The 19,998-nt window shown below is 43.8% G+C and overlaps 1 long non-coding RNA gene across 1 annotated transcript in view; it reads right to left on the bottom strand.

Moving 5' to 3' along the window:
• LOC138957150 (uncharacterized) overlaps positions 1 to 9,159 on the bottom strand; it is an 18,553-nt gene extending 9,394 nt beyond the window's left edge. The window contains exons 1-2 of the long non-coding RNA XR_011452942.1: positions 8,894 to 9,159; positions 725 to 852 (exon numbers count right to left, since the gene is read on the bottom strand). This is a non-coding gene — a long non-coding RNA (uncharacterized lncRNA). The remainder of the gene's footprint in view (positions 1 to 724; positions 853 to 8,893) is intronic.
• Positions 9,160 to 19,998: the final 10,839 nt, after the last annotated feature.

Here is a 19,998-nt window from a genome sequence, read left to right as displayed (position 1 = left end):
TGCTGCCTCAACTTTTGTAAAAATCCGGATATGACGTCATTAAAGACATTTATAACACACAAAAATGGAAAACATCTCTGGGGATATCATACCCAGGAACTCTCATGTGAAGTTTCATGAAGATTCGGTCCAGTAATTTTCTCGGAATCACAGACATTTATCGAAAAAATGAAACATAAACACAATCATGTCATGGTAACATCTCAACGAACTTCCATTTAAAGTTTCACAATGAAAGGTCTGTCCGGTAGTTTTCCTGTAATTGCTACACACACACTTACACACACACACACACACCCAAGCACACACACACACGCACGCACACACACACACACACACACACACACACACACACACACACACACGCACACATATCCACACATCCACACACAAATACGCACACATACGCAGAGACCCCCCCTACACACACACAGGTTGATTTCATAACAATTGTATATTTTACGCTTAACCCCTTCACTGCTCACCCCGTATGTAATACGTGGTCATTTTCAGTTTGTCGTACGCCCATAATCATACGTAGGATTTGTGTCAACAACATTTCAGGACATTTCTGAAAACTAAATGGGAGGTAACCACTGTCCAACAACTTGTAGGGGTTCTAAACACAGTTCTTTCCCATAGACCGTTCGGATAAGTTGCTAAAGTTGCTACCACGTGTTGAAAATGCTGTTAAATACCGTGGCAGTGAAGGGGTTAAGCTCACCTAGACATTTCTTTGGATCAAACAGGTCTGTTATTATCTGTATAACTCTCATTGCAGTTGAACGTCAAGAAATGCACCGTCGAACGCTGAAGAAGAAGAAGAAGAACGCCAAGAAAGAAGGCTAATCGCTGCAATTGGAGAAGAAAATAAATGTTATTGAAGCATAAACCCAGCCGTCTTGTACCCAAGCAGACGGATATTTTCAGAGAGAGAGAGAGAGAGAGAGAGAGAGAGAGAGAGAGAGAGAGAGAGAGAGAGAGAGAGACAGAGACAGAGACAGAGACAGAGAGAGACAGAGAGAGAGACAGAGAGAGAGAGAGAGAGAGAGAGAGAGAGTACCGTTACATATTCATTAGCCTCGGCCTTCGGCCTTGGTCGATGAATTTGAAACAGAAGACGATATGCTCCCCCTCGGACCGACAAAAACAATGCTGGCCTGGCAACAAGCCACCAAACATCTTATAATGTTCGTAAGTAACAAACCCCCGGTTTCTATGGGTGCAGGAAGAGGAGTACAAATGGATAATGAAAACCAAACCCAATTGAAATGCTCGGAGTTTCTTCGCCTCTTCTCATTGGCGTTTCCCTAGACAACGACAGAACACACTGCCTCCCAAAAGCTAAACCAAACAGAAAACTGCAACCAAATAACTGCAGGCAAACAATCAAAAAGGCTTTAAATAAACGAATGAACCGTACCCCAAGAATAGTCTGCCAAGTACCTGCCAAGTACCTCAGCCACCGAGTGTATTTATCTCTGGTTCGCGTCACACATGCAGGGAAAATAGGCTCCAAGCCAGCTAGGCCTGCCGTGCACCCCCCTCAGGATCCAGCTTCAGTAGGCTAGATATATTCATTGGGGTCTACTGAACACGTTTTGACAAGTTCGCCACGAAAAAACTCATTCCCACTACTACTTATGTCTCTTTGTTTAAGGGTACCCCCTCGAACGCTAAATTTATCTGTGAAATCACAACAATGCACAGCTGCAATAAATGAACAGAGAACCGCTTTTTTGAAATTAAAACAGTTAAGTTGATCATTAATCTTGTAAAAAATACCTATTACAGTGTTCAGTGTTTGATAGGTTGGCTGTAGTGATGCTTGATAGGCGCGAACCGTCATTTTCACAGTACGCAAAGCTTGTCAACTTTGATGAGTAAAAGGTTTCAACAAATTTGGGTTCTCTGTTTCATTTTTTAGAAACTAAAATTCCTTCTGATAATTTCAAGCCACATTTGGAATTCCTGAGAGGATTTGTTGCGACACTAGATGAGATATTTCTCCCCTACCCCCTAAACGTGAAATTTTAGGAAAATGTCAACAAAAAAAATTCTTCAAATATTCATGATAACTTCTCACTTCTTTTCCAATCAAATAACAAAAGTAATCACATTGACGACCAAAACAGTTCATTTATCCATCTTTTTAACAGAACTACAACATTATTATTGTCTTTTTAAGACTAAAATGTAAAAAATAAAACAAAATGTTCAGATATAGACATCAATTCTAACTGTCTCTTACATATAGTGCTCTTGCTTCATAGTTTCCATATACAAGGTAGATTAACATAAGAAAGACAATCTAAGAACTAATGTTTCTTCATGAAAGTGCAGAATTTTAGTCATAAATGCAAATGTCTCATGAATCAATTTTAGCTTTATAGAATTAACATGAAAAAGTCATTGCAAAAAACTCTGTCAACTTTTCTTTCACGGACACACACACACACACGCACACGCACACACACAATCTTAAGACTGTTTTTGGAGCAAGAAAGGACAAGTTCGTCCGATTCACAGTCAGATTCATATTCAAGTGAATCGTCCAGTCCATTAAGGAACAGTGTTGCCTCCTTCTCCTTCTATCCTTCTTCGTGAACCTCGGTGAGCAAGCTATCAACAATAGTCTGTGAAAGAACCAACTCTTCATTTTCTTCAGTCCAAAGAGGCTTAAGGATTCCATTGTTCAGCATCCTTCCATGACTATCAGTGGGTTTGGGAATCTCTGGGAGTGGCAGGTGAGCGCGCTTCCATGTGGCTGTCTGGTAGTTGGCCCTTCTTGCATGTTGTTTGAGGCTTTTGTGGCATAGAAGGCGCTGACTGAGTCACAGCCAGTAAAGGCGAGGAGAGAAAGCAAGACGGAACAGTGAGGTCGCGGGAGTTCTTCTGCAAGGGCAGCAATAATGAGCAAACGTGACCTATTTGTTTTGCCCGTGTCAAAGAGCAATGTGATTTTTCCTAGCTGGCCAGCATAATGCAAGAGAATGAAGAACACGTCGCTGTATGGACTCTTTACTTTGATGGTCTTGTAGCCTTTTTGAAGGCCACACTGGCAGTACACGATGATTCTTGAGTCCGTTTCTTCTTGGCTGGATGTGAGATCATTCAGTAGTTACCTTTCTGTCTTGATGCCACCAGATGACGTGAGCGTGTATGCCTTGCCCTCGCTGACCAGAACAACATTCCTGCCTTTGAGTTTGTCTGCCATGGCATCCCTGCTCCAAACCTCCAACAGAAATCTTATGAATTGCGACTTTTTTCCCGTCATTTGACAAGAAGGCTGCCCAGTCACCCGGTCTCTTCATGCTGTCTCCAGAACCCCTCATCTGTGCTCCAGACGAAATCTGTTGTCTTTGCAAGAACTCACAGACTTGCAAGCAGATCTGTCGAAACTGCCTTGTTGGTACCTGAGCCATTCACAAAGGCTAGAAGACCATCAAACAAAGAGCCCAGACAGCGACGTGTTCTTCATTCTCTTGCATTATGATGGCCAACTAGGAGAAATCACATTGCTCTTTGACACGGGAAAAGCAAATAGGAAACGTTTGCTCAACAACGCTACCCTTGCAGAAGAACTCCCACGACCTCACTGTTCTGTCTTGCTTTCTCTCCTCGCCTTTACTGGCTGTGACTCACAGTCAGCGCCTTCTATGGAAAGGAAAGAGAAAGGTATCCGGTCAAAATCCTGCAGCAGAAACCCAAGTTTGTGAAAACGTTCAGAAGAATGGGAGAATCATGGGAGATGAACAAAGAGCTGCTGGATGTGCTGTAGAAGTTCAAATGCTCAATCTACGGTGTCACAGTGTCGATGCAGTACGCCAGATGCTGGTGGAGAAACATGACTCAGGTGGAGTCATTCGAGCGGGTCTGAACATTGACCTCGCCACATTTGTGCAGAAGCAGCTTGACTCAGCAGGGGGTCCAGCACTGGTTTCCACTCAAAACAATATCCGGCTTTTTGTTAAAGTTGAGGCGGCACTGTCATACCCTCATATGTTGATCAAAAGACCATCAAATAAAGAGCCCAGAGAGCGGCGTGTTCTTCATTCTCTTGCATTATGCTGGCCGGCTAGGAGAAATCACATTGCTCACATTTCTGCCCTGCCACAAAAGCCTCAAACAACATGCAAGAAGGGCCAACTACCAGACAGCCACATGGAAGCGCGCTCACCTGCCACTCCCAGAGATTCCCAACCCCGCTGATGGTCATAGAAGGATGCTGAACAATGGAATCCTTAAGCCTCTTTGGACTGAAGAAAATGAAGAGTTGGTTCTCTCACAGACAATTATTGATAGCCTGCTCAAAGAGGTTCACAAGGAAGGAGAAAAGGAGGAAGAGGCACAACTTTTCTTTGAAATTCTGTGCAATGACTTTTTCATGTTATTTCTATAAAGCTGAAATTGATTCATAAGACATTTGCATTCATGAGCAAACATTCTGCACTTACATGAAGAGATTGTCTTTTACATTTCTTAGATTGTGTTTCTAAATCTTATGTTAATTTATCTTTAATATGGAAACTATGAAGCAAGAGCATTATATGTAAGGGACAGTTAGAATGGAATCCTTGAGCCTCTGTGGACTGACAAAAATGAAGAGTTGGTTCTCCCACAGACAGTTATTCATAGCCTGCTCAGTGAGGTCCACGATGAAGCAGAGGCGGAGGCACCACTGTTCCATAATGGACTGGACGATTCACTTGAATCTGAATCTGGCTGTGAATCGGACTAACTTGTCCTGTGAACTTGACTTTCTTGCTCTTAAAACAGTCTAAGATTGATCGTGTGTGTGTGTGTGTGTATATGTGTGTGTGTGTGTGTGTGGTGTGTGTGTGTGTGTGTGTGTGTGTGTGTGTGTGTTTGAAAGAAAATGTATACAGAGTTCTTTGCAAAGACTTTTTCATGTTATTTCTATAAAGCTAAAATTGATTCATGAGACATTTGCATTATGAGCAAACATTCTGCACTTACCTGAAGAAACATTAGTTCTTAGATTGTCTTTCTTATGTTAATCTACCTTGTATATGGAAACTATGAAGCAAGAGCACTATATGTAAGAGACAGTTAGAATAGATGTCTATATCTGAACATGTTATTTTATTTTTTACATTTCAGTCTTGAAAAAACAATAATAATGTTGTAGTTCTGTTAAAAGATGGATAAATGAACTGTTTTGGTCGTCAATGTGATTACTTTTGTTATTTGATTGAAAAACAGTGAGAAGTTATCATGAATATTTGAAGAAAAATGTTTTTTGACATTTTCCTAAAATTTCACGTTTAGGGGGTAGGGGAGAAATATCTCATCTGGTGTCGCAACAAATCCTCTCAGGAATTCCAAATGTGGCTTGAAATTATCAAAAGGCATTGTAGTTTCTAAAAAAGGAAACAGAGAACCCAAATTTGTTGAAACCTTTTACTCATCAAAGTTGACAAGCTTTGCGTACTGTGAAAATGACGGTTCGCGCCTATCAAGCATCACTACAGCCAACCTATCAAACACTGAACACTGTAATAGGTATTTTTTACAAGATTAATGATCAACTTAACTGTTTTGATTTCAAAAAAAGGGTTCTCTGTTCATTCATTGCAGCTGTGCATTGTTGTGATTTCACAGATAAATTTAGCGTTCGAGGGGGTACCCTTAAACAAAGGAGCATAAGTAGTAGTGGGAATGAGTTTTTTCGTGGCGAACTTGTCAAAACGTGTTTAGTGGACCCCAATGAATATATCTAGCCTACTGAAGCTGGATCCTGAGGGGGGTGCACGGTAGGCCTAGCTGGCTTGGAGCCTAAAAGAAGAGCTTGCAAGTCGAACTGAATGACACCTGACGGTATTATCGTTTCGTTAAACTTAAACGCTGTTCCAACTACAAGATCTTGTTCATTTCTACAAATAAAACATAGAAGAACGATTTAGAAAAATAATCTCCTCTGAATCGTGTCTTATTTAAAAGATATGCGTCACTGAATGTGTAATGTTTTCCTGTCATTTATCTCTTAGTTGCCTCCCTTGATTTTCATTTTGGAAAATGTCTGAGAAAAAACATTTCCCCCTCAAATCAATGCTATAGGGAGAACTAGGAAAACACAGTGTGTAGAAATCTTAATTCCTTCTTTTGATTATTTTTGAAGGATATCACCATGCAAGTGTTTTGTGCAAAGGGGATCATGGGAGTACAAATGGATAATCAAACCGGCACGGCTGGCCTCGTGGTAAGGCGTCCGTCCCGTGATCGGGAGGTCGTGGGTTCAAAACCCCGGCCGGGTCATACCTAAGACTTTAAAATTGGCAATCTAGTGGCTGCTCCGCCTGGCGTCTGGCATTATGGGGTTAGTGCTAGGACTGGTTGGTCCGGTGTCAGAATAATGTGACTGGGTGAGACATGAAGCCTGTGCTGCGACTTCTGTCTTGTGTGTGGCGCACGTTATATGTCAAAGCAGCACCGCCCTGATATGGCCCTTCGTGGTCGGCTGGGTGTTAAGCAAACAAACAAACAAAACAAATGAATAATCAAAACCAAATTTTGGAGTACATATTTTGAAACAATAAATTTGCATGATGATATCCTTCAAAAATTAATCGAAATAAGGTTTTAAAATGTGTACACACTTTGCCGTCCAAGTTTTTTTTATTTTAAATAGCATGATTTGAGGGGAAAATCGTTTTTCTCAGCAATGTTCAAAAATGAAAAGCAAGGGAGGCAACTAACAGATGGATGATAGGATTTTTTTTTTCTTTCGTCTTTACACCTGTTTCCGTTGTGCTCGCACACCGCCCCTGCCTCACTGCTCCATACATAACAAGAAATTCCTCCGAGGTAGGAAAAAACACCCCCGTCCTTAGCACGAACATGATTCAGGGGCCATAATGCCATTCCTGATCATATCATGTCGAGTCCCATACTTGTCGACGACGCCCTAGGTACCACATCACAAACAGAACTGTGCAATACACAGGTGTTTTCTACAGACACACTCAAACACACACACACACACACAGAGAAGCCGTATATATATATCTATATCTATTGTATAAATATATAGAGATAGATGAGAGTGTATTTTTCGCGTGGCTATAAATTGATTCGACCTTTGCACTTTTACAGTGAGGATAATTTACGGGTCCAATTTACGTTCTGGACACTGCGGTGACCTTCTAAAAATAGTAACAGAACGCCGGGAATATCCGAAGATGCCCCCTCATACTATAGTCCACCAATAACTCCCTAACCGTGTGTTTGACTGGTCCCAATTTTTGTAAGGACCGTCTCATGAATGTATAGAACCTGTTCACCAAGTTTGGTGACGATCGGTCCGTTCATTCTTGAGATCTACTTGCGAACACAAACAAACACACAAACAAACAAACAAACAAACACACAAACAAACAAACAAACAAACAAACACATCGACCGAAACCTATACACACCCCTATACCGGGGGTGTAATTATACAAAATACAGATTTTACAGACGGACGCTCCAGGGTCGCTGCGGCGGGCTACCCTCAGAAGATGACACTGCACTTCTGCTGAGTCACTTCGACGGTGCCTGCCAAACGGTTGTGTGACGTGTCTAGTGTGTTGGCGAAGTGTCTTGTGCTTGTCACTTCTCGCTTTCAGCCCTCACCGCTGGCTAGCACCGTCTGTCCTTTTTAGGACAATGCGAAAAGAGAGCAGAATGCGTCAGTCTCTCCTGCCAGTACAATAACCTCTCCACAACAAGCCCTATGTAGTGCCTCCATCGCGGCGACAGGCGTAAACTGGGTACCGCAAGGCCCCAGGCTAGACTACAAGGACTCGGAGGAGGTTGGCCCCTAGACGTGCGGCATGCGGGCCCACCGGTGTGTGAAAACGCCCAGGTGCCCACGAATCTCCAGCTATGGGTCAAATAGCCGGGCAGGATAGGCTCGTCAACCCTGGCAGGCAGCTATCCTAAGAGAAGACCACTCTGAATTCAAAACGAGGGTAGAGGAGGCTCATCATCCATGGAAGGAAACTCGTCTAGGAGAAGGAAAACTCCGAAATGAAACCCACGCAGTCCCTCGAAGACGGAACGGCACTGGCCTTTTTTAGGCGGGGAGCAGACCGGGTGCCTACGCTATCCTCGACAAATGGTTGTGTCATCAACTTCGACGGTGTTCAGTAGTGGGTCTGTCCCGAGCTAACGCAGCCCACTACCTACTATGCCCCCCACTAACGACATTGACTTTTAAGTCGCAGAGCCAGACTGAGTGAGCGTCACCTCCGTCGACCCCCCAGAACGACACACGTTGAAGACTGACAGCAGAACTACTATTCAGGGATGGATCGAACAGGAACACTGAGACAAAGGTCACCATGAGAGCTCCGGGCATGAAGGGCCACAAGAGCAAGGATGATAATGATGATGCTTTGGTTTTTGAGACTACGTGACAGGGCAGCACTCTACGCTTACTGTCATGATATATCCTGGCATCAACCAGGCCCGAGAACTACCGCACCTGCGGTGTTAGTCAGGTGTACAAAACCTGAGCACCCTCAAAGTCGCATTCGTTAAGTGAATGACACTCAGCTGTGTGATCCCAGCCTTCCCATAGGAACCATAGCACTTCCACTCTGGGTAGGAGCCGACTGTAGCCCGAAAAACCCACATGACCCTGATGGGATTCGAACCCACGACCTCCCGGCCCGCAGCCCGATGCGCTAACCACTGCGCTACGGGGGCCGGTCATTCAGTGACATTTTAAATAAGACACGATTTAGAGGAGATCATTTTTCGAAATCGTTTTTCCATGTGTTTTCCTTGTATTAAATATGTACAGTTTCTAAACGGAGAAAGGGAGAGAAAAAAGTTATACTTATAGCAGAAATTAATACGACATCGACTATATATTTACACCTACCTTGAAGTATTCATGCAGGCCCAGTAATTCGACCGACCAATAATCATGTGACTGCATCTGTGTCATAATGTTGTTCTGTTGTGCTCTTGTTGGCGGTTCAAATATGATATCGGGTTTTCCCGCAGTCTTTATCTTTAACTATGCTGGCAGAATTAGTAGATCGACCTCTCAATTTGCAAATCTTTTCTTTTTCGAGAAACTAGAGGCTGAATTTCGAATCTCGTATTCATACTCTCTTTTTGTACTTAGATAGATCACTGAATAGAAAATAAAGAGAAAGAGAGAGAGAGAGAGAGAGAGAGAGAGAGAGAGTGAGAGAGAGAGAGAGAGAGAGAGGGGGGGGGAGGAGAAGTTGACACACACACACACACGCTCACTTGACACACACAGCTCCACTTGACACACACACACACACACACACACACACACACACGCTTGTCCGCTGAGTCATGGGGAAAATTAAAGGGCTTGCAGTCAGTTTTCTTCGAGTTTTATTTTCTTTGAGGTCATTTCATGACGGTTGGCCTTGTTAACAGTTTCCTTGCATTGATCAAACATGAAGAAGCTCCTACCGCGTGTTATTCGTTTAAGTAGAACGTTTAAAATGTATTAGTTTTTGAGCGTTAAAGCGTTAACATTTTTTAACAACCCGGCGTGTTTGTGCTCTCTAGGAAGACGTAGAGTATACCCTTAATCACAATGATTTAGTTAATTGGCATAGCTGCTTAGCATTTTAGAGTGTATCATTGCAGGTGTGTCTTAATTGAATCACAACGAATGTCAATTGGACTTTCTAAGGTTGAACTTCCAGAAAACTTCAACAAAATGGCTATCTTCAAAATTATGTCTTTTTAAAGTCAACCAGAACCAACAATGGAACGTGAGTCCCAAATCAACATCAGTGCTTATATTCTCAGCCTTTTTTCGGTTTGCTGATCAGATCAGATCAAAGAGAGAGAAAATAAAAGAAAACAACGAATGAACATAGGTCTATGAATAAACATGTATACAAATGTAACACATACAAAAACAAATCCAGTTAAGGTCATCCTTTTCACTTGCCAGATCATACCAAAAAAAAGGAAAAGAATAATAATAGAGAATCAATAAGCTGACATTGCTGAGCAATCAGATCAATAAGCTGACATTGCTGAGCAATCAGATCAATAAGCTGACATTGCTGAGCAATCAGATCAATAAGCTGACATTGCTGAGCAATCAGATCAATAAGCTGACTTTGCTGAGCAATCAGATCAATAAGCTGACACTGCTGAAAAATCAGATCAATAAGCTGACATTGCTGAGTAATCAGATCAATAAGCTGACGTTGCTGAGCAATCAGATCAATAAGCTGACATTGCTGACCAATCAGATCAATAAGCTAACATTGCTGAGCAATCAGATCAATAAGATGACATGACATTGCTGACCAATCAGATCAATAAGCTGACATTGCTGACCAATTAGACCAATAAGCTGACATTGCTGACCAATCAGATCAATAAGCTGACGTTGCTGACCAATCAGATCAATAAGCTAACATTGCTGAGCAATCAGATCAATAAGATGACATGACATTGCTGACCAATCAGATCAATAAGCTGACATTGCTGACCAATTAGACCAATAAGCTGACATTGCTGACCAATCAGATCAATAAGCTGACGTTGCTGACCAATCAGATCAATAAGCTGACATTGCTGCGCAATCAGACCAATAAGCATCTGAATGAGCTTACATCACATGCGCTCGGGTCTGGAGACTCAGAAGATCACAAGTAACATAGTGAACATGCAAACTAATATCACCAGTCCAACACAGATGTTTTGATCGCGGTGCTCATTCCCATTGAAATCTGTGAACCGATGAAGCCGAGGACCCATAAATTCCAAGAGCCGTTTTCGAAACGCTTGGTTTCCCAAGGCTACAACACAAGCGATCAATCCTCCAAGCAAAATAGCCTCCACGAGTTTCCCGGCGAAGACAACACAAATTAAGAGGATGCAGATCAGAGCAACACAACCCCCTGAAACCATAGTAGTACTCTGTAGTCCTCTGATTGAATCTAAAATCGAACCAATTACAGACTGAAACGTAGGCAGGATCTGCTTCCACGATTCTGGTTTCGCAAAGCCGGCAGCCACTGCTGCAGCAACAACAGCAGCTAGAAGTCCTGCCAGCAAAAGAAACGGCCAGAGACCCAAGGGGCTTGCAGCCAACATCGAGCCAAGGCCGGCCAAAGCAGCCCCGCCGGCGACAGTCGGACCCAGAGTCTTCAGCGCGGATTCCCAAGCGGCTTTGCCCCAGCGACTCAAAGATTCGACCACGAAGACGAAGCGCAGCAACGGGAACAGAAAGCGACGACAGACACCGTGTTCGTTTCTCAGGTCCAGCAGTACGAGTAGCACGAAGAGGACGACAAGAACGACAATCGCGATCTTCTGCTTTGGGCTGAGTGATGCCACCTTCTGTTTGGCACTCTCTGAAACAGAGAGAATACAGTCATGTGCATACTTTACGTTGTTGCTGTTCGATATATTACGGCTGTTCCCAGCTTGTGTTTTAGTGTGAGTTAAAAATAGCTAAGCAGAGGGAATAGTTTGGCTACCAACAGCTGCAACCAGCACACTGTTAAGCTCGCTTGCCTGTTATACCCAACTGTTTCTGCTCTATACAGGCATGAGACCAAGGGTAGGGCGGATGGTGGCGAGAGAGGTGAAGGGACGGGGAATGTTTACAGTGCCGTGTGCCGAGCTGTGAGCAGTGCCCAACAATGTTTAGCTCAGGCACCGTCGCGGCAGACGCCCCTTAGTTCTATGCAGGAAAATGCAGCGCGCTATTCTGGCCATCTGGCCAACTGTCGTCCTCATCTCTAAGGCAGACTGATACCAAGAGGTGTAAGTTACACCCGCCTTCAGGCTCAGGCATTTTCAAACGCTCGACTCAAGACTGTATACTGGAATATTAGCCTTATCAGTTCATAGCACTGAGAGAGTTACTAGCTGCTGTGTTATCTCTGCTGTGGGGAAAGGATGGGTGCCTGCAGCTAAGGCAGCAGAAAGGAAGCATTGGGAACAGTCGTGCGATGCATGCATGTTGTCTAGGACAGCAACAAGGAGATTACACGTGAGAAAGTAGCGAAGAAAATAATATATGAGAAAGCAGGAAGGATGGAAGGAGGGAAGGAAGAACCAACATCAATAACTACAATGATAACAACAACAGTGGCAGGTGCAACACGACAACAAAAGCAGGAGCTGGACCAACAACAACAACAACAACAACAACAACAACAACAACAACAACAACAACAACAACAACAACAACAACAACAACAACAACAACATGAAAAAGACCAAAACAACCGGAGTGGAAGAACGGAACAAACAATTTTTCAAAATCAGCAAAACGCATAGCCACTATCGTGAAACCGGCGAATTTGTGTGTAAAGTGTGTAATGTTGTGCGTTCTAAAGATACATGTATAACAAGTGTATGTTCCAATGCAAGTGAACAGCTTTAACAGTTTCATCTGTCGCCAGATACGAACCGATATGATTGGTCTTATCAACTGAAATCAGCTAGTGTGCACGAGAAAGTTACCAACTGAGTTGGAGCAACAAACAAACCTCAATGTCAACCCCGCGGCTGACTCCCACTCGGCCAGTAACTTTTTTGTGCATTTCAACCTTGGATTCTCATGGACAAAGCATATCATTCACTTCCGAGGATATTGTTGACCACGGAATCTGAAGTGTTGATGACTCACCATACGTTTCCCTGATTGTGTTGTAAGTCTTGCGGGCACGTTGAACTTTTGCTTGGATCCAGTCTTTGGCGTTGATCACACAGTTTTTGGCACCTAAAATCATAGACAAACAGACAGACAGACAGACAGACACACACACACACACACGCACACAGACACACACACACACACACAGACAGACACACACACACACACACAGACACACACAGACACACACACACACACACACATACACACACACACACACACACAAACACACACACACACACACACACATGAAGTTAGTTCGGACGTACTTGGAACTCAAAAAGCCACATCTGAAGGCAAGCCTCGTGAACGCTTATAGTCCTCCTCCCCTTCCCCCCTCAAACAAACCAACAAACTAACTAGCTAACTAGTTAACTAACTAACTAACTAACTAACTAACGAACGAACGAACGAACAAACGGACTGACTGACTGACTGACTGACTGACTGACTCATCTTTTGCCAGTCATGCTTGACCAAACTGTTACGTCACCCTTGTCCAACGTGTCGATGCAGGATTGACCGGGTTCAGAAACTGTATGGTGATGACGGCAGGTGATGATAGTGAGTAGCATGATTTACCCCCTACAAAATTGTTCTTGTTCTTGTTCTTGTTGTTCTTGTTCTTGTTCTTGTTGTTCTTGTTCTTGTTATGGGGGCCAGGAGGCCCCCATTCATACGGATAGTTTCGAGGTTAACCATGGGCAGCGCCATTTTGTTGTGAAATACGTCATCAGTTTGTGTACACAGGAAGTTGTGACATCCGTCACCCTATGGGAGGCGTGAAGACAACATTGTTCATCAGTAGAAAGTTGTGAAATCCGTCACCCTATGGGAGGGGTGAAGGCAAAATTGGTCATCACTGAGTTTGTGTAACACAGAAAGTTGTGAAATACGTCACCCTATGGGAGGGGTGACGTCAAAATTGTTCAACAAAAACATCAAAGGCCGAACTGTGCAGGGTTAACCGCAACAAACTCAAACCATTCATGCTAGTCTGCATTTGAGTGACTTATATACCAACATTTTTATGTCTTATTTTCAGCACAGGTGTAGGAAAAATCATGAACCAAAATGTTATTTATTTTCTAATTTAACATTTGTTTTACAAATGTGACCATGGTCTTTTAAACATACAGTGACATTAAACATTGTTATGTTAAAAAAAAGAAAACAGAAAAAAAGCTTTTGTGCACAAATCAGAAAATACATTGTACATTTTACCTACAGGCCAAACCTGAGTGTCTGTGGCAAAGCCCGACCCAGGAAATTGCACTGATTTTATATTTAGATCAGAGGGAAATTGTCAAGAACAGGCGCTTGCATTTGGATGTGTCCAATGATAGTAGGTTTGGTTGTGATCAATCAGAAATGTAGGAATAAAAATGTATGACAGTTTGGTATGATGACATGTAATTCACATATGCTGAAATAGAAGATTGAGGCCGTCTGCCAGTAGCGGTTAGGTCATACAGTGGAACCCCTCTCTAGCGACCTTGAAAATGTTGACAAAAATCGGTCCTTATGGAGGGGGGTCCTTACAGAGGGAGGGGGGCGGAGTCAGGGGGCCACAAAGAAAGTCAAATTTTCTTAAAAAAAGAAAACAAAGAAGTTTGAGTTGCTGACGACCGTTCCCTCAAGCAAACTGCTTCGATTTCATGTTTGTCCATGGTGTCCACCATTCTGGTGCATGTACTACCCTGGCCAAGTTTCCTCTCAAGACATCAAAGAGACCGCCCCATAGGTTAAACTCCCCATAGGTTAAACTCGGTCACTTACCCGAGTGCAGGAAGTATTTCCTCTCTCAGATATGAAAGGGGAACCACCTCTCATAGCTAAAACTGGGTCAATGACCCCTGGGAAGAAGGTCAATGTCTATACAAATTTTAATCCTAGGCCTGCGGCCAGGGGGGGGGGGGGATACCGGTACCATTTGAGAATCAGACCAAATGAGAATTGAACCATTTGAGAACATCCTTTTTTTTCAATCACTACATCGAAGGCCTGCGGCCCGGGGTTCACATGGGTTGGTTTGTTTGTTTGTTTCAAACCCACACCCATATACACACATTTCACATTTAAACCATTTGTCGGCCCCCTGTCGATATTTATCGACTAAGTTCCTTGTTCTTGTTCTTGTTCATGTTCTTCTTGTTCTTCTTCTTTTGCGTTCCTGACCATGCTATAATCTTCAATTCGGTCTGTAGGGCGAAGTCTGCAGTCCGCCTGAGCGATTTTTCCTGCCCCCAGAGCTTCTCGTGGGCCTCCACTGGACTGGGGGCCATGTCTTGCGTCTCGGGGCGTCGAAGGAAGGGCAGGACTGCAGGATGTGCTTTAAGTTTTAAACGGGTTCGACATCAGTATTTGAAATACAAGCAGACGGGCGCTGTGGCCTAGTGGATAAGACATCGGACTCCTAATCGGAAGGTCGTGAGTTCAAATCCCGGCCGCGGCCTCCTGGTGGGTTAAGGGTGGAGATTTTTCCGATCTCCGAGGTTAACTTTTGTGCAGACCTGCTAGTGCTTTATCCCCCCTTGTGCGTAACCGTAAGCACAAGACCAAGTGCGCACGGAAAAGATCCTGTAATCCATGTCAGAGTTCGGTGGATTACAGAAACACAAAAATACCCGGCATGCTTCACCCAAAAGCGGCGTATTGCTGCCTGAATGGCGGGGTAAAAACGGTCATACACGTAAAAATCTACTCGTGCATAAAGCATGAGTGAACCTGGGAGTTTCAGCCCATGAACGAAAAAGAAGAAGAAGAAGAAGAAGAAGAAGAAGAGGAAGAAGAATTACAAGCAGAAGCTAGCCAGCTGATGTTGGCGTGAAAAAAATGTAGGAGAGACTTTTGACAACTTGAAATGTTTCGGTAAATCTTTGCTTTTTGTCTTCCTGTCCGTCCGTCCGTTTGCCTTTCTGCCTGTTTTCCTCCCTAGGTGTCACACATTATCTATTTTTCTTCTTCAGCTGCAGTGGGAGGTGTACCTTCCGACAACCGGGGAACACGAGTCAAGTTTGCTCCCCTCGAACGCATAGGTGGGCATATTAACAACTTACAGTTTAACTTGCAATTGTCACGGATGTAAGTGTGTGTGTGTGTGTGTGTGTGTGTGTGTGTGTGTGTGTGTGTGTGTGTGTGTGTGTGTGTGTGTGTGTGTGTGTGCCTTTCCCAAATTGCGATGCAAAGCGCCTGTGCTTTGCAACGGGATGAATTTTGCTGACGAGTTCGTCACGTGAAATACGGCTTTTTCTCCACGCCTGGCTGGTATGCGAGGGATGATTTTGTGTACAGGAGTTCCACGTGCGTGATTTTGCTGTCTAGACAAAATCAACTGGGGCTGAGCTATACGTGTGACCATAAACCAAATGTGACGATAGCGATTGGTCGCTGGAGTCACGTGATGTGTTCGAGGTGTTTTGGGAAAGACCTTGAAACTGCCCACTTTGGCATTAGGCCAAAAAAAATTGTCTGTTTCTGGTAACATGGCTAAAAAAAAATAGGGTAGGTAGGTAGGGATTTTTTTATTTTTTTTTTATTTTTTACCCCCAAATGTAGACCAATAAAACTAACTTTAAAAATCGCGCAAAGAGACTGGATTCTCTATACATAGAGACAAGACACTCAATACATTTACAAATCGTCAGCGGACTTTCGTTTTCACACGTTTTTGTTGTTCTTTTTCTCACCCTGTCCTTTACCACCAAAAAAAATAAATAATAAAATTTTTGAGTTTGGAAAAAAAAAGTTTAGGGTCGGCGCCGAAATTTAGGGTCGGTCGGGTGACCAGAAACAGACAATTTTTGTTTGGCCTTAAGCACGATAGGAGTCAGTTGTTTCCTCGTCTTGAGAGTTGATGGTTTTTTCAACACGTGGTGATATAATTTTTTATGTCAACGTGCCTGCTCTGCGTGTCCAGGAAGGCTCTTAGGAAGGAGTGACCACCTTTCGCTGCATTACATGTTTCTGACGACGAGGTTGTCAGGTGTTTCTGGGCTGAGCGTTGGAGAATTTCAACGCAGAAGATAAACTCAGTACCAGGGGTGTGGCGGTAAATTCGTCGACGGGCGAAAGCCATATAAAGGAAGCGGATTCGCTTAAGGAGAGCTACATTCATTAGGCTGTTGAGGTAATAAATCGTTGTTATAAACGCTGTTTGACGAGTCAATGTTTGTGGAATGAAATACTCTCTGTTGTTCTTTCCAGGTTAGCGCATAATTTGCTCTTTGTGACGCTAAAAGTATAATCTGTATATGGTTTTTGCAGGTATAAAGAGAAGGAAGGAAAATAGCTGATTTGTTGTTTTAAAAGTTCGTTTGTGCAGGCCACGTGCTCGATGAAATATGTAAAGGTGACATGTTTGAAGGTGGAGGGTGAAGGGTTGCGTGGAATGTTTAGTGCACCGATGCTTTTTGTTGCAGCCTATTCAGCGGTACTCATCGGATATACTCATCGTATATCGACGTATCTTCGTGGGATTCAGCGGTACTTTATCCACCGACTTATCTTCGCGGAGCTTTATGCTGTAATCTGGTGTTGCGGTGTTGCTGTATGCTGTTGCTGCTGCTGGGATAACCGGTGAGGCCGTCACCGTCTGCAGGGGTCTTCCGGCAGGCAGTGACGTCACCTACACGACCACCCGTTGTCTTTGCAGCTGAGTGAGGCGCCTGATGTCCCCACGATTCCCTGCTTCGTTCCACGCCAGCCGGCACTCCAATCAACGAAGCAGTAGTGGGGAAGGACTATTTACGGGTCGCCCACTCCGTAACTAAAAGCTAAGTGTACCGTGCCATTGCGCCCTTTTACCACCAAGTCATCTTTTACTATTTGTGATTATATTTGAGTGGTGACGACGACGTGGGTTGTGACAACTGCATTTAACCAGCGCTTTGGCATAACAGCTATCTTTCCTGTCTTCACAAGAGATCAGCGTGTTATTATCATTTAATAAACTTTGACTGGCATTTTGTCAGTTACTTTCCTTACGTCTTTGACTTTCTTTCTTTATTTGGTGTTTAACGTCGTTTTCAACCACGAAGGTTATATCGCGACGGTACGTCTTTGACGTAAGAACAACGTTTGAAGTAAAGTATCGAGGGAGGTGACGAGTTCGTATATAAACAGGCGTCTGAAACTTACACTTTTGTTGATTCTATCTTTTTTATGTGACTGCAAGAGTGGATCGTGGTGTGAATAGTCAGTTAGCAGTAATTGACCGTTTTAGGTCATTCATTTGACTTATAAAACGTGACAGTGTGTGTGTGCGTGTGTGCGTGTGTGTGTGTGTGTATGTGTGTGTGTGTGTGTGTGTGTGTGTTTAACATTTGTCTTTCACGTTTTTTTGTATCGCCAGCTTTATTAACCCATTGTTAAGTTGTTACTTCGATTTATTTGTCAGACGAGATCGTCAGGCTTTGGGACGGACTCAGTCAGCGGGACCAGGTTGCCTTCTTTGCCCTGACTTTAGCCATTTTCCTGGTTGTGTGCAACGACATCAACCGCCCCAATGGCTTTCTCTTTGGACTCTTCGTCTCGCTGATTTGCCAGCTTGTTTACTGTCCAGTGTCCTGGGTTCTGTTTGTCCTGTGGTACCTCGCTTCTTCTTTTTGTTTTTTGGTCACAGCAATTGTAAGTTTTATCATCGCGGTTGTCATCTGGCTTTAGTTTATCCTGACATCACTCATTGTGGGCTCCGCGTATGTTTGTCTGGCAGTTGGTTTCCTTGCAGTTTTGTTCCCAGATGTCAGAGACATGCTGAGGCCTTGGGCAAGAGACCTGCAGCGTATGAGGCTCTCTGCTATTGTAAATAATTATGCTCGTTACGTGTCGCACCCATTTAATTATTGAATAAAAAAATTAAAAGTCTGTTAAACCAACAAACTTTTCAGGCACAATGGTATTTACACAATCTAAAATTTCGCAAGGGGTTGGTTAAGTTTGTGTGTGTGTATGTATGTGTGTACGTGTGTGTGTGTAGGGGGGGTGGGGGAGGGGGCTGATGCGGGCGTGGGGAGGTAAGGGGCAGAAGTATCTCAGAGGGTTTCACAACAGTAAAGATCTGTTTCTCTCAATCTTACATATTTTTGGCCATATCCTATAAAGCTTATTGGTACGTGCTGGCCACACTTTGCTTGCTCTCTCACTTCTAGTACTTCTAGTTTTGGTGTATGTCATGCGTCGTATTGCCATGGCGTCATTGTTCACTCTCTTTACTTCTGCTGGCCAAAACTCCGTCACGTTCAGTCAGTTGGGAGGGGGGGTGGGGGTGCGCGTGTGTGTATGTGCGTGCGTGGATGTGTGTCTATGTGTGTGTGTGTGTGTGTTTAACAACACTCATGCTATTAGCGTATCTTTTGACTTCAAAGAAGGATAAAACCTTTGTCAAGGACGGTGCCAAGAATTAGTTGAAGAGTGTTTCGAATAAACTGCTACAGCTAGTTATGAATAAAGCGTCAGCTGTGAAGTGTGACTGAAACTACTACTTCTTCTTCGTCGTCTTTGTGAGTTTGTGTTTGTTTGGTGTGTGTGTGTGTGTGTGTGTGTGTGTTTGTTTGGTGTTTTTGTGTGTGTATATACGCTTGCGTGCGTGCGTTCAAGCGTGCGTGCGTGCATGTTATGTGCGTGTGTGTGTGTGTGTGTGTGTGCTTGCGTGCGTGCGGCATGCGTGCGTTCAAGCGTGCGTGCGTGCGTGTGTGTGTGCGTGTGTGTGTATGTCTGCGTGTGTGTGTGTGTGTGTGTGTGTGTGTGTGTGAGGCAGTCTGTTGAAGAGCCTTAGAAGCGGGATGTCGTCTCTGTCTTCATTCTAACGACCGCATTCATTCTTACACAAGCAGTAAGGACGTATACTGTTCAAAAAAAGAAACGCATAGTTGCTACTTGCCAAATTTGTTTTATTTTTCGAAAAAATTAACAGAAAATCCAATATTTAGATTATTTGTTTGAAATTTGGTATGGACACAGTTGAATGCACACACAGTTCATTTGCATCTTCAAATCAATCAGTCAATCAATACGATTGGGTGCCGAGGCTGTCAAGTCAGTAGGGGGTGTGACTGCCTTGATCAGCAACAACTGCCCGGCACCTTCTGGGCATGGACTGGATCAGATGCCGGATATCTTGCTGTGGGATGGTGTCCCACTCCTCCTAAAGTGCCTGCAATAGATCGCGGTGATTTGCCGGCGCTTCTTCTCGCCTGCGCACACGTCTGTCCAATTCATCCCAGAGGTGTTCTATCGGGTTCATGTCTGGCGACATGGATGGCCAGGGAAGCACCTGGACATGGTGGTCGGTGAGGAACTGGGTGGTGAGT

This window comes from Littorina saxatilis, unplaced genomic scaffold (genome assembly GCF_037325665.1).
Source record: "Littorina saxatilis isolate snail1 unplaced genomic scaffold, US_GU_Lsax_2.0 scaffold_142, whole genome shotgun sequence".
NCBI lineage: Eukaryota > Metazoa > Mollusca > Gastropoda > Littorinimorpha > Littorinidae > Littorina > Littorina saxatilis.
This window is presented reverse-complemented; position numbering and strand designations above follow the sequence as displayed.